Source organism: Arachis hypogaea, chromosome 5, assembly GCF_003086295.3.
Source record: "Arachis hypogaea cultivar Tifrunner chromosome 5, arahy.Tifrunner.gnm2.J5K5, whole genome shotgun sequence".
NCBI classification, from domain to species: Eukaryota; Viridiplantae; Streptophyta; class Magnoliopsida; order Fabales; family Fabaceae; genus Arachis; species Arachis hypogaea.
Window position 1 is genome coordinate 53,422,119 of NC_092040.1, and position 16,060 is coordinate 53,438,178.

General features: G+C 37.7%; 1 long non-coding RNA gene across 1 annotated transcript; it reads right to left on the reverse strand.

Annotated features, from left to right (window-relative positions):
- Positions 1 to 281: 281 nt before the first annotated feature.
- LOC140184584 (uncharacterized) lies at positions 282 to 15,753 on the reverse strand. Its single transcript, XR_011881662.1, has 3 exons — positions 15,598 to 15,753; positions 15,457 to 15,516; positions 282 to 766 (listed from the first exon to the last, which is right to left on the reverse strand). It is a non-coding gene; the product is annotated as an uncharacterized lncRNA (long non-coding RNA).
- Between the last annotated feature and the right edge of the window lie 307 nt (positions 15,754 to 16,060).

Consider the following 16,060-nt stretch of genomic DNA (forward strand, 5'->3'; position numbering starts at 1 on the left):
CGTCACATAATCATCACATTCATCATGTTCTTGGGTGCGAATGATTATCTTAGAACAAGAATGAGCTGAATTGAATAGAAGAACAATAGTAATTGCATTAATACTCGAGGTATAGCAGAGCTCCACACCTTAATATATGGTGTGTAGAAACTCCACCGTTGAAAATATATAAGAACAAGGTCTAGGTATGGCCGAATGGCCAGCCTCCCAAAGAGGGTTCAATCATAAAAACATGATCAAAAGATCTCTGATTGAAAGATCTCTGATTGAAAGATCTCTGATTGAAAGATGAAAATACAATAGCAAAAGGTCCTATTTGTAGAGAACTAGTAGCCTAGGGTTTACAAGGATGAGTAAGTGACATAAAAATCCACTTCCGGGCCCACTTGGTGTGTGCTTGGGCTGCGCATTGAAGCATTTTCGTGTAGAGACTCTTCTTGGAGTTAAACGCCAGCTTTTATGCTAGTTTGGGCGTTTAACTCCCATTCTTGTGCCAGTTCCGGCGTTTAACGCCGGGTAGTTTTTAGCTGATTTGGAACGTCGGTTTGAGCCATCAAATCTCAAGCAAAGTATGGACTATTATATATTGCTGGAAAGCCCAGGATGTCTACTTTCCAACGCAGTTGAGAGCGCGCCAATTGGGCTTCTGTAGCTCCAGAAAATTTACTTCGAGTGCAGGGAGGTCAGAATCCAACAGCATCTGTAGTCCTTTTCAGCCTCTGAATCAGATTTTTGCTCAGGTCCCTCAATTTCAGCCAGAAAATACCTGAAATCACAAAAAAACACACAAACTCATAGTAAAGTCCAGAAAAGTGAATTTTAACTAAAAACTAATAAAAATATACTAAAAACTGACTAAAACATACTAAAAACATACTAAAAACAATGCCAAAAAGCATATAAAATTATCCGCTCATCAGTAAGCTAGGCATGGTCATATACTAAAGAGTTCCAAGATACAAGCAACAAAGCTCAAGAATCGTCTTGCGAAGATAAATTGGCCAGTGCACATAAGTATATATACATATATATAAGAGAACCCAAAATACAATTTTCAGAGCTTGTTTCTCCAAAATAACCTCTAAGAGGAAAAAGACATCATAAACATAAATGGTGGACATAATAAGCATCTACATCTAAACAACATAACCAAGAGTAAAGCCCTAAAATGCAAAAGGTCTTCGCTATAAGAAGCTTTCAAAATGCGTCAGCAAGATGCCTCACGTCCTACATCTAAAAACCACAAAATATGTATGGCGTGAGAACCAAAAGTTCTCAGCATGGTAACAGTGCCCACATCTCTAACATATAATGTCCCGGAAAATCCAAAGACGATCCTAGAACATCCGACATATGATTTAATCTTATAAAACATAGCTAAACCAAAATAGATTAGGCAACTAGCTAAAGATCTTCATTCTATCTAATATTCCCCTTTCCCACTCCCCCGAACTTCCCAACTGCCACTAGAACCATTTATTTCAAACAAAATTATTATATACAAGGAAATCACAATTAGGATTCAGGTACAATAGATAAACAGGTAGCAAGTAGTTTATGCAATCAGTTAGGCATTCCAAACAAAACACACCAAATAAACACATAGATACATATGATGCATGCATGTCTTATGGCTGATGAGTCTCATCTATTGGTTATATAGCCAACTCAACAAGTCTTGGTAGCTAACCATGGACAAAAACACCCATTACGAAGCAAGTGGGTTTGAGCTACAACACCGTTACTACTGTCTGCTTAACCCAGAGCGAGTAGAAGAACCACTACTACCCAGGCAGGTGTTAAAAAGCTCAACCTGGAGCAAGTGGAATAATCCACTACTGCTGCTACTACCCAAGCATTACCATCACTAACCTGGAGCAACCGGGATGAACCACAATCCTTGCTACTGCCCAGGTATCTGAAACATACATTCATTCAATCTAAAATAATCATCATTATTATCAAATCTCAAGCCATGACTTGAAGCAAGCAGGATGAACCACCATCCTTGCTACTACCCAGATATCTCAAACATACATTCATTCATTCCTTCTCAGTTCAATCATCAATCATCATATCATTATGTATCATGCATTTAGCCATCAATAATAGCATATATATAATATCATATCCCTTCCTTATTCATCATTGATGAGCGGATAATTTATACGCTTTTTGGCATTATTTTTAGGTAGTTTTTAGTAAGTTCAAGCTACTTTTAGGGATGTTTTCATTAGTTTTTATGTTAAATTCACATTTCTGGACTTTACTATGAGTTTGTGTGTTTTTCTGTGATTTCAGGTAATTTCTGGCTAAAATTAAGGGACTTGAGCAAAACTCTAAAAAAGGCTGACAAAAGGACTGCTAATGCTGTTGGAATCTGACCTCCCTGCACTCGAAATGGATTTTCTGGAGCTACAAAACTCCAAATGGCGCGCTCTCAACGGCGTTGAAAAGTAGACATCCAGAGCTTTTCAGCAATATTTAATAGTTTAGACTTTATTCGGAAATTGACGACGTAACTTGGCGTTGAACGCCAAGTACATGCTGCTGTCTGGAGTTAAACGCCAGAAACACGTCATGATCCGGAGTTGAACGCCCAAAACACGTTATAACTTGGAGTTCAACTCCAAGAAAAGCCTCAGCTCGTGGATAGATCAAGCTCATCCCAAACATACACCAAGTGGGCCCCGAAAGTGAATTTATGCATCAAATACTTACTCATGTAAACCCTAGTGGCTAGTCTAGTATAAATAGGATAATTTACTATTGTATTAGACATCTTTGGTCTCAGTTTTGTTTTATTCTTCATCTGAGGAGACTATTGATCACGTTTTGGGGGCTGGCCATTCGGCCATGCCTGGACCTTTCACTTATGTATTTTCAACGGTGGGGTTTCTACACACCATAGATTAAGGGTGTGGAGCTCTGCTGTACCTCAAGTTTCAATACAATTACTATTATTTTCTATTCAATTCTCTTTTATTCTTATTCCAAGATATACGTTGCACTTCAACTTGATGAATGTGATGATCCGTGACACTCATCATCATTCTCACCTATGAACGCGCGTGACTGACAACCACTTCCGTTCTACTTTAGGCCGGGCGCATATCTCTTAGATTCCCCAACAGAATCTTCGTGGTATAAGCTAGATAGATGGCGGCATTCATGAGGATCTGGAAAGTCTAAACCTTGTCTATGGTATTCCGAGTAGGATTCTGGGATTGAATGACTGTGACGAGCTTCAAACTCCTGAAGGCTGGGCGTGATGACAAACGCAAAAGAATCAAGGGATTCTATTCCAACCTGATTGAGAACCGACAGATGATTAGCCGTGCTGTGACAGAGCATAGGACCATTTTCACTGAGAGGATGGGATGTAGCCATTGACAACGGTGATGCCCTACATACAGCTTGCCATGGAAAGGAGTAAGAAGGATTGGATGAATGTAATAAGAAAGTAGAGATACGAGAGGAGCACAGCATCTCCATATGCCTATCTGAAATTCCCACTATTAATTTACATAAGTATTTCTATCCCTTTTATTTTATTTATCTTTTAAATTATCTAATCCAATTACATTTGACTCTATGAATCCACTTAACTGAGATTTACAAGGTGACCATAGCTTGCTTCATACCAACAATCTCTGTGGGATCAACCCTTACTCACGTAAGGTATTACTTGGATGACCCAGTACACTTGCTGGTTAAGTTGAACGGAGTTATGATCACACCAGGGATTATAAAGATCCCAATTTATCACACCATGATCTCTTTGGGGTATTTTTGATTTCACACGAATACAAAGAGACCAACTTTAAGGATCACGATTTCGTCCACCAAGTTTTTGGCGCCGTTGCCGGGGATTGTTCGAGTATGGACAACTGACGGTTCATCTTGTTGCTCAGATTAGGTAATTTTCTTTTCAAAAATTTTTTCCAAAAATCTTTTTCAAAATTTTTCTTTTCTTTTTCGTTTTCCCAAATTTTATTTTCGAAAAAATTAATACAAATCCAAAAAAATTAATAAAATCATAAAAACCAAAAATATTTTGTGTTTCTTGTTTGAGTCTTGAGTCAATTTTAAGTTTGGTGTCAATTTCATGCTTTAAAAAAAATTTTCTTGCATTTTTCGAAAATTCATGCATTCATAGTGTTCTTCATGATCTTCAAGATGTTCTTGGTAAATCCTCTTGTTTGATCTTGATGATTTCTTGTTTTGTGTTATTTGTTGTTTTTCATATGCATTTTTCGTTTGTTAGAGTCCACGCATTAAAGATTTCTAAGTTTGGTGTCTTGCATGTTTTCTTTGCATCAAAAATTTTTCAAAAATATGTTCTTGATGTTCATCATGATCTTCAAAGTGTTTTTGGTGTTCATCTTGACATTCATAGTGTTCTTGCATGCATTATGTGTTTGATCCAAAATTTTCATATTTTGGGTCATTTTTATGTTTTTCTCTCTCATCGTTAAAAATTCAAAAATCAAAAAAATATCTTTTCCTTAATTCCCTCCAAATTTTCGAAATTTTGGGTTGACTTGGTCAAAAAATTTTTAAAAATTAGTTATTTCTTACAAGTCAAGTCAAAATTTCAATTTTAAAATCTTATCTTTTCAAAATCTTTTTCAAAAAAATCATATCTTTTTCATTATTTTCGAAAAATTCCAAAAATCTTTTTCAAAATATTTTCAAAATCTTTTTCTTATCTTATATCTAATTTTCGAAAATTAGCTAACAAGTAATGTGATTGGTTCAAAAATTTGAAGTTTATTACCTTCTTGTTAAGAAAGGTTCAATCTTTAAGTTCTAGAATCTTATCTTGAAGTTTCTTGTTAGTGAAGTAAGTAATTTTAAATTTAAAAACATATCTTTTTATCTTTTATCTTATCTTTTTCAAAAATTTTATCTTTTTCAAAATTTGATTTCAAAATATCTTATCTAACTTCTTATCTTCTTATCTTTTCAAATTTGAGTTTAATATCTTTTTCAACTAACTCTTTGACTTTTTGTTTGTTTCTTATCTTTTTCAAAACCACCTAATTACTCTACCCTCTTTAATTTTCGAAAATACTTCTCTCTTTTTCAAAAATTCTTTTTAATTGTTTTAAATTTTAATTTTAATCTTATCTTATCTCTAATTTTCAAAAATTACTAATCCCTTTTTCAAAATAATTTTCGAAAATTCTCCCTCTCTTTTCTTATTCTATTTAATTATTTATTTACTAACACCTCTCTTCACCTCTCTCCATCTAAATATCCGAACCCATTCTTCTTCACTCTTATCCCCTTTCTTCTTCTACTAACATAAAGGAATCTCTATACTGTGACATAGAGTATTTCTCTTTCTTTTCTTGTTTTCTTCTCTTTCATATGAGCAGGAACAAGGATAAAGGCACTCTTGTTGAAATTGATCCAGAACCTGAAAGGACTCTGAAGAGAAAATTAAGAGAAGCTAAATTACAACAATCTAAAGGTAACCTTTCAGAAATATTAGAACAAGAGAAGGAGATGGCAGCCGAAAACAATAATAATGCAAGGAGAATGCTTGGTGACTTCACAAAGCCAACGTCCAAATTTGATGGAAGAAGCATCTCCATTCCTACCATTGGAGCCAACAACTTTGAACTGAAACCTCAGCTAGTTGCCTTAATGCAACAAAACTGCAAGTTTTATGGACTTCCATTTGAAGATCCTTACCAGTTTTTAACTGAGTTCTTGCAGATTTGTGAGACTGTAAAGACGAATGGAGTTGATCCTGAAGTCTACAGACTCATGCTTTTCCCTTTTGCTGTAAGAGACAGAGCTAGAATATGGTTGGATTCACAACCCAAGGATAGCCTGGATTCCTGGGATAAGCTGGTCACTGCCTTCTTGGATAAATTCTTTCCTCCTCAAAAGCTGAGCAAGCTGAGAGTGGATGTTCAAACCTTCAAACAGAAAGATGGTGAATCCCTCTATGAAGCTTGGGAAAGATACAAGCAGCTGACCAAAAGGTGTCCATCTGACATGTTTTCAGACTGGACCTTATTAGATATATTCTATTATGGTCTATCGGAATTTTCAAAAATGTCATTGGACCATTCTGCAGGTGGATCTATTCACCTAAAGAAAACACTTGAAGAGGCTCAAGAACTCATTGACATGGTTGCAAACAACCAATTCATGTACACTTCTGAGAGGAATTTCGTGAATAATGGGATACCTCAGAAGAAAGGAGTTCTTGAAATTGATGCTCTGAATGCCATATTGGCTCAGAACAAAGTGTTGACTCAACAGGTCAACATGATCTCTCAAAGTTTGAATGGATGGCAACATGTATCCAACAGTACTAAAGAGGCAGCTTCTGAAAAAGCTTATGATCCTGAGAACCCTGCCATGGCAGAGGTTAATTACATGGGTGAACCTTATGGAAACACCTATAACTCATCATGGAGAAATCATCCAAATTTCTCATGGAAGGATCAACAAAAGCCTCAACAAGGCTTTAACAATGGTGGACGTAATAGGCTGAGCAATAGCAAGCCATATCCATCATCTTCTCAGCAACAGACAGAGAATTCTGAACAAAACACTTCTAATTTAGCCAATCTAGTCTCTGATCTGTCAAAGGCCACTTTCAGTTTCATGAATGAAATAAGATCCTCCATTAGAAATCTGGAGGCACAAGTGGGCCAGCTGAGTAAGAAAGTCAGTGAAACTCCTCCCAGTATTCTCCCAAGCAATACAGAAGAGAATCCAAAAGGAGAGTGCAAGGCCATTGATGTGATCAATGTGGCCAAATACACAAGGGAGGAAGAGGACGAAAATCCTAGTGAAGAAGACCTCTTGGGACGTCTCTCAAGCAAGAAGGAGTTTCCTATTAAGGATCCAAAGGAATCTGAGGCTCATATAGAGACCATAGAGATTCCATTAAATCTCCTTCTGCCATTCATGAGCTCTGAAGACTATTCTTCCTCTGAAGAGGATGAAGATGTGACTGGAGAGCAAGTTGCTCAATATTTAGGAGCTATCATGAAGCTGAATGCCAAGTTGTTTGGTAATGAGACTTGGGAAAGTGAACCTCCCTTGCTCATTAGTGAACTAGATACTGGGATTCAGAAGACTCTACCTCAAAAGAAACAAGATCCTGGCAAGTTCTTAATACCTTGTACCATAGGTACCATGACCTTTGAAAAAGCTCTATGTGATCTAGGGTCAGGGATAAATCTTATGCCACTCTTTGTAATGGAGAAGCTGGGGATCATTGAGGTACAACCTGCCTTGTTCTCATTACAATTGGCAGACAAGTTAGTAAGACAACCTTATGGATTAGTAGAGGACGTGTTAGTCAAGGTTGAAGGCCTTTACATCCCTGTTGATTTCGTAATCTTAGACACTAGGAAGAAAGAGGATGAATGCATCATCCTTGGAAGACCTTTCCTAGCCACAGCAGAAGCTGTGATAGATGTCAACAGAGGTAAATTAGTCCTTCAAATGAATGGGGACTACCTTGTGTTTAAGGCACATGGCCATTCCTCTGTGACAAAAGAGAGTAAGCATGAAGAGCTTCTCTCAGTTCAGAGTCAAGAAGAGCCCCCACAGTCAAACTCTAAGTTTGGTGTTGTGAGGCCACAACCAAACTCTAAGTTTGGTGTTAAGATCCCATATCCAAACTCTAAGTTTGGTGTTGGGACTATACAACACTGACCTGATCACCTTGTGGCTCCATGAGAGCCACTGTCAAGCTATTGACATTAAAGAAGCGCATGTTGGGAGGCAACCCAATTTTATTTATCTAATTTTTATTTTATTTTATATTATTTTTATTTTGTGTTTTATTAGGTACATGATCATGAGGAGTCACGAAAAAAATATAAAAATTAAAAACATAATCAAAAACAGCAGAAGAAAAATCACACCCTGGAGGAAGCACAGGCTGGCGTTCAACGCCAGTAAGGAGCATCTGGCTGGCGTTCAACGCCAGAACAGAGCATCAACCTGGCGCTGAACGCCAGAAACAAGCAACATTCTGGCGCTGAACGCCAGGAATGTGCCTAGAGAAGAAAAGCTGGCGTTGAACGCCAGTAACAAGCATGAAACTGGCGTTCAACGCCAGAAACATGCTTTACATAGGCGTTGAACGCCCAGAATGTGCACCACACGGAATTTAAACGCCAGAATGGTGTGAAAAGGCAATTTACATGCCTATTTGGTGCAAGGATGGAATTCCTTGACACCTCAGGATCTGTGGACCCCACAGGATCCCCACCTACTATATTCCCACCTTACCTCCTAATCCTATTTTGTGATGAGTATTCCCCATGTCACACTTCCCACCACTCTTCACCAATCACCTCAATTCCTCTTCCCAATCACCCCCTTCACCACTCACATCCATCCACTCTTCCCCATAAACCCCACCTACCTTCAAAATTCAAAAACATTTTCCCACCCATTCCCACCCTATATGGCCGAAACTTCACTCTCCCCTCTCCCTATATATACCCTTCCATTCTACTTCATTTTCACACAACACAACCCCTCTTCTTCACCTTGGCCGAACCTCCATCTCTCCCTCTACCATATTCTCTTCTTCTTCTTCTTCTCTTCTTTCTTCTATTGTTCGAGAACGAGCAATATTTTAAGTTTGGTGTGGTCAAAGCATAATCTTTTTGTTTTCCATTACCATCAATGGCACCTAAGGCCGGAGAATCCTCTAGAAAAGGAAAAGGGAAGACAAAAGCTTCCACCTCCGAGTCATGGAAGATGGAAAGATTCATCTCCAAGAGCCATCAAGACCACTTCTATGATGTTGTGGCAAAGAAGAAGGTGATCCCTGAGGTCCCTTTCAAGCTCAAGAAAAATGAGTATCTGGAGATCCGACATGAGATCCGAAGAAGAGGTTGGGAAGTCTTAACCAACCCCATGCAACAAGTCAGAATCTTAATAGTTCAAGAGTTCTATGCCAATGCATGGATCGCTAGGAACCATGATCAAAGTATGAACCCGAATCCAAAGAATTATCTCACAATGGTTCGGGGGAAATACTTAGATTTTAGTCCGAAAAATGTAAGGTTGGCATTCCACTTGCCCATGATGCAAGAAGATGAACGCCCCTACACTAGAAGGGTCAACTTTAATCAAAGGTTGGACCAAGTCCTAATGGACATATGTGTGGAAGGAGCTCAATGGAAGAGAGACTCCAAAGGCAAGCCAGTCCAACTAAGAAGACTGGACCTCAAGCCGGTGGCTAGAGGATGGTTGGAGTTCATTCAACGCTCCATCATTCCCACTAGCAACCGATCTGAAGTTACTGTGGATCGGGCCATCATGATTCATAGCATCATGATTGGAGAGGAAGTAGAAGTTCATGAGGTCATCTCCAATGAATTCTACAAAATAGCCGACAAGCCCTCCACCATGGCAAGGCTAGCTTTTCCTCACCTTATTTGCCATCTATGTTACTCAGCTGGAGTTATCATAGAAGGAGACATCCCCATTGAAGAGGATAATCCCATCACCAAGAAGAGGATGGAGCAAGCAAGAGAGACCCTTCACGGTTCTCAAGAGATGCATGAGGAAGCTCATCATCAAGAAATCCCTGAGATGCCTCAAGGGATGCACTTTCCTCCCAACAACTATTGGGAGCAACTCAACACCTCCTTAAAAGATTTAAGCCGCAATGTGGAACAATTAAGGGTGGAACATCATGAGCACTCCATCATTCTCCATGAAATAAGAGAAGATCAAAGAGCAATGAGGGAGGAACAACAAAGGCAAGGAAGGGACATAGAAGAGCTTAAGGACATTGTTGGACCTTCAAGAAGAAGACGCCACTAAAGGTGGATTCATTCCTTGTTCTTTATTTCTTTCTATTTTCGGTTTTTAATGTTGTGTTTATCTATGTTTTGTGTCTTTATTTCATGATCATTAGTATGTAGTAACTATGTCTTAAAGCTATGAATAAAATCCATTAATCCTTCACCTCTCTTAAATGAAAAATATTTTAATTCAAAAGAACAAAAAGTACATAAATTTCGAATTTATCTTTGAATTTAATTTAATTATATTGATGTGGTGACAATACTTTTTGTTTTCTGAATGAATGATTGAACAGTGCATATGTCTTTTGATATTGTTGTTTATGAATGTTAAAATTGTTGGCTCTTGAAAGAATGATGAACAAAGAGAAATGTTATTGATAATCTGAAAAATCATAAAATTGATTCTTGAAGCAAGAAAAAGCAGTGAAAAACAAAAGATTGCGAAAAAAAAGAGAAAAAAAAAATGGCGAGAAAAAAAATAGAAAGAAAGGAAGAAAAAGCAAGCAGAAAAAGCCAATAGCCCTTAAAACCAAAAGGCAAGGGTAAAAAGGATCCAAGGCTTTGAGCATCAGTGGATAGGAGGGCCCAAGGAATTAAAATCCAGGCCTAAGCGGCTAAATCAAGCTGTCCCTAACCATGTGCTTGTGGCATGCAGGTCCAAGTGAAAAGCCTGAGACTGAGTGGTTAAAGTCGTGATCCAAAGCAAAAAGAGTGTGCTTAAGAGCTCTGGACACCTCTAACTGGGGACTCTAGCAAAGCTGAGTCACAATCTGAAAAGGTTCACCCAGTCATGTGTCTGTGGCATTTATGTATCTGGTGGTAATACTGGAAAACAAAATGCTTAGGGCCACGGCCAAGACTCATAAGTAGCTGTGTTCAAGAATCAACATACTTAACTAGGAGAATCAAAAACACTATCCGGAATTCTAAGTTCCTAGAGAAGCCAATCATTCTAAACTTCAAAGGAAAAAGTGAGATGCCAAAACTGTTCAGAAGCAAAAAGCTACAAGTCCCGCTCATCTAATTAGAATTAATATTCATTGATATTTTGGAATTTATAGTATATTCTCTTCTTTTTATCTTATTTGATTTTTAGTTGCTTGGGGATAAGCAACAATTTAAGTTTGGTGTTGTGATGAGCGGATAATTTATACGCTTTTTGGCATTGTTTTTAGGTAGTTTTTAGTAAGTTCAAGCTACTTTTAGGGATGTTTTCATTAGTTTTTATGTTAAATTCACATTTCTGGACTTTAATATGAGTTTGTGTGTTTTTCTGTGATTTCAGGTAATTTCTGGTTGAAATTGAGGGACTTGAGCAAAACTCTGAAAAAGGCTGACAAAAGGACTGCTGATGCTGTTGGAATCTGACCTCCCTACACTCGAAATGGATTTTCTGGAGCTACAGAACTCCAAATGGCGCACTCTCAACGGCGTTGGAAAGTAGATATCCAGAGATTTCCAGAAATATATAATAGTCCGTACTTTATTTGGAAATTGACGACGTAACTTGGCGTTGAACGCCAAGTACATGCTGTTGTCTGGAGTTAAACGCCAGAAACACGTCATGATCCGGAGTTGAACGCCCAAAACACGTTATAACTTGGAGTTCAACTCCAAGAAAAGCCTCAGCTCGTGGATAGATCAAGCTCAGCCCAAACATACACCAAGTGGGCCCCGAAAGTGAATTTATGCATCAAATACTTACTCATGTAAACCCTAGTGGCTAGTCTAGTATAAATAGGATAATTTACTATTGTATTAGACATCTTTGGTCTCAGTTTTGTTTTATTCTTCATCTGAGGAGACTATTGATCACGTTTTGGGGGCTGGCCATTCGGCCATGCCTGGACCTTTCACTTATGTATTTTCAACGGTGGAGTTTCTACACACCATAGATTAAGGGTGTGGAGCTCTGCTGTACCTCAAGTTTCAATACGATTACTATTATTTTCTATTCAATTCTCTTTTATTCTTATTCCAAGATATACGTTGCACTTCAACTTGATGAATGTGATGATCCGTGACACTCATCATCATTCTCACCTATGAACGCGCGTGACTGACAACCACTTCCGATCTACTTTAGGCCGGGCGCATATCTCTTAGATTCCCCATCAGAATCTTCGTGGTATAAGCTAGATAGATGGCGGCATTCATGAGGATCTGGAAATTCTAAACCTTGTCTATGGTATTCCGAGTAGGATTCTGGGATTGAATGACTGTGACGAGCTTCAAACTCCTGAAGGCTGGGCGTGATGACAAACGCAAAAGAATCAAGGGATTCTATTCCAACCTGATTGAGAACCGACAGATGATTAGCCGTGCTGTGACAGAGCATAGGACCATTTTCACTGAGAGGATGGGATGTAGCCATTGACAACGGTGATGCCCTACATACAGCTTGCCATGGAAAGGAGTAAGAAGGATTGGATGAATGTAATAAGAAAGTAGAGATACGAGAGGAGCACAGCATCTCCATATGCCTATCTGAAATTCCCACTATTAATTTACATAAGTATTTCTATCCCTTTTATTTTATTTATCTTTTAAATTATCTAATCCAATTACATTTGACTCTATGAATCCACTTAACTGAGATTTACAAGGTGACCATAGCTTGCTTCATACCAACAATCTCTGTGGGATCAACCCTTACTCACGTAAGGTATTACTTGGATGACCCAGTACACTTGCTGGTTAAGTTGAACGGAGTTATGATCACAGCAGGGATTATAAAGATCCCAATTTATCACACCATGATCTCTTTGGGGTATTTTTGATTTCACACAAATACAAAGAGACCAACTTTGAGGATCACAATTTCGTCCACCAATCATCATCCATTTTGTAACGACCCAATTTCTGGTACGTCATAATCATACTAGAAACTGAGCGCTACCAACTTGTCTACCTAATTATTATCTATTATTTATTATATGAGCCTGATTCGTTGTTAAAAGCATAGTTATTTTACGAGGTACTTTTTTTTTTGAAAACGTTTGGATTAATAAACATAATCATTTATAATCAATTCACAAATAATAACAGATGAAACAGTTATAAGCAACCACACATAATTACATCACAAGCAGCTAACAACATTTAGTGATCCAGCCTTTATTAGAGTATAGACTTTTAGTTAGAACACCCCTAGATATAGCTAGATAATATCTATATACACACATATATATATATATATATACAACATCCCAGGTCCTGACCTGTTCAAGAAGTCCCTAAGCTGGCACCCAGGCTAGCCTAGACTTTATACTCGCCTAGTCCCTCTAAACTACTAAAGCGAGGGAAAAGACGTTCTAAGTCTTCACAACTCAAGTCAGGTGGAACGTCATCAAAAGGTGGAAGGTCGTATACTACTCCTTTGCACGATCATATGACATCAAAGAGCGTCTCTCAAGTACTTCATCGAGTGGCCACATAACGGCAACATCGTACGAAGGAGTTAGGCTAAAGTTTGTAGATAAGCGGGGTGCAGACGTTGGCTGGCCTCACCGTATATACATATGAACAGAGAACGGAATTCACCCTAGACTCAGAAGACTACCTAGAGCGGAATTCTCTTTACGAACAGTCATCAGCGAACTACGGAAGGGTACTCATGTTTCCATCTGGAGGGGGAAGGAGAGAGAAGGGGTAAGAACTGGGGAGTTCTTAGTAGGGTCGGGGTTATTAGTTAAGTTCATTAATTTCGTGTTGTTTAGCAGTTAAATAGCAGAATATCGAGAAGCAGTGGACGGAAGAAGCAGATAACTTAGAGAAAATATAGAAAATAGAAAGCAGAACACAAACAAGAGAATACAAGAAAATAAAACACAGACACAGTGAATAGAATACAAACAAAGAAAACATGCATTCAAACAATCAACCATAACAGAGTAAATGTGCAACCAAGTATGATGCATGTCTAGCCCTAGTGCAGGTAATGAGCTCATCTGTCGGTTACTAACCCGCTCCCGACGTTATCCAGCAACCTCTGTCTGGATAGGGCTTTCCTGTTGGCAATATCCACTGCAAGCAACCTTTGTCTTGCAGGGTATCCACTGCAAGCAACCTTTGTCTTACAGGGCGAAACTTATTAGCTGATATATGCCCAACAGACTCACTGTAAGCAACCTCTGTCTTACAGGAGCAACAACATACTCACTGTAAGCAACCTCTGTCTTACAGGAGCAACAACACACTCACTATAAGCAACCTCTGTCTTATAGGAGCACATTCATCTTGATACCTCTGTAAGCAACCTCTGTCTTACAGCAAAGCATTATAGCAAGGTATCCCAGGAAAGCGTTCTCAGTGGTCGTACCACCATCTATCTGACTGCCTCTCTGTAGCAGATTCTTACATAATCATTCTTATTATCATCATTCATTATCATTCTCATTATTCGTCATCACATTCACATTCTTATGCAATATCTCTTTCTTTCTCTGTTCAATCATACTATACAAACTTTACATCTTTCACTTTTACAATATCTTGGCTCAAACCATTTCTCTTTATCACATTACTCTTTTCTCTTTGTCTTTTTACTTTGCCCTGATTACTCTTTTCTCTGTATCCCTTTATTCTGCTCTAGTTACTCTGTTCTCTGTGTTTCTTTACTCTGCTCTGATTACTCTTTTTTCTGCTTAATGTATTTATTTAAAGCTTATGTAAATCTCGGTATGAATAGTTTGCCTGTCCCAAGTATAGGTTCATTAAGTCTATACTGAAACAGTTTAACTTTTCATATAATACCTAACCCTAGTCGCAACTCAAGGACTAACTATGTTGCCCTAGTTCGTTCGCTAGTCTATGTCTGTTCTTCTGTTATTAAGACTTTACAGACTTTTCTTTGGTTTTTATCTTTCCTTTAACTTTTTATCTTTCTTTTATCTTTGCCTCGCTAATATGTTCTTACCACTCCCTAAGTGTTTTATGAAGGTAACTATGAGATTCTGCACTTAAAGTTGTCTTTCTAAAACTTTTACAGAAAACTGCCTTTTTCGCATTATTTTATTATTTTTATTAAAATATTATTTTTAATTAAATATTATTATTTAATATTTTATTATTATTTATTATTTTACTATTAATTTTCGAAAATTAACTTTACTTTAACCTTTAACCTTTAGAATTCACTTTTTACCACCCGTAACTTTTAATATTTCTACTTTAACCACCCTAACTTTCAGAAATTACAAAATAACCCCTCAAACACCAAAATAATTACTTCCTTGCCCTTTTATGAATCAAAAAGGTGTTCTTCATTGTTCTTCACCACACTCAAAGTGTTCTTCGTGTTCTTCATAAATTCTTCAGATTCTTTCTCTGTTTTTACCCGTTTTTCAGTCTTTTCAGCAACCGATATTTACCATAATTCAAAATAAAATTGCAGCCACTAAAACCCCATCTTTTCTACATGATTTCAACACAAATTGAACCCCAATTTAAGCTCTAGGGTTTCGTTTTTTCCAGCTGCTCCAAGAACATGAACATAAAGCTTGAATTTCATCAAATTTCATCAAAATTTCAACAAACTTTCACCAAGAATAACTCATATAAGCAATCAATTTCAAGCATAACCAAACCATATCATAATCACACATCTCAAACACAATCAATCAAGATTAATTTTACCAAACCCTACCTGGTTTTGCTGCTCCTAATTTGGTTAAACTTTCAGGTGGTCCTTTAGCACTTTTTCCTCCTAAATCACATCAAGAAAACACATGTTTACATGGTTTTCCTTGAAAACCGAATTGAAGAGGGAGGGAGACAGCCATCTCACCTTATTTCCAGCCTTGATATGTTATATGGTTATGTAGAGGAAGAAGAGAGGATCATTTTGGTGAAATCGGAGTTTTGATTTGAGTTTTAGTTCAGAAGAAATCAAGCTTTGAAGATTTATGAACCAAGAACTTTCTCTCCTTTTTCTCTTGGTGATTTTCGGCCACAATGAGCAAATGAGGCAGCCTTGGGGGTTTTGGGGGTGTAGGGTGAGCTGTGATTGGTTGGCTTGGAGGTGGATTAAAATAATATTAAAATATCTCTGGTATACAACTACTAAAACTAGGTGTATCGGAACACTCGTAAAAACATCTCTAAAAATTATTTTCTGAGCTACTAGCATAAATGACACTAGTAACATATTTATTATGATAATAGAACATGTATAATGAGGCCTTAGCATTGCTAAAGTCATTAGAGAGTGCTGGTGCTAAGCTGCACCAGTAAACTGTGAACCCGGTTAA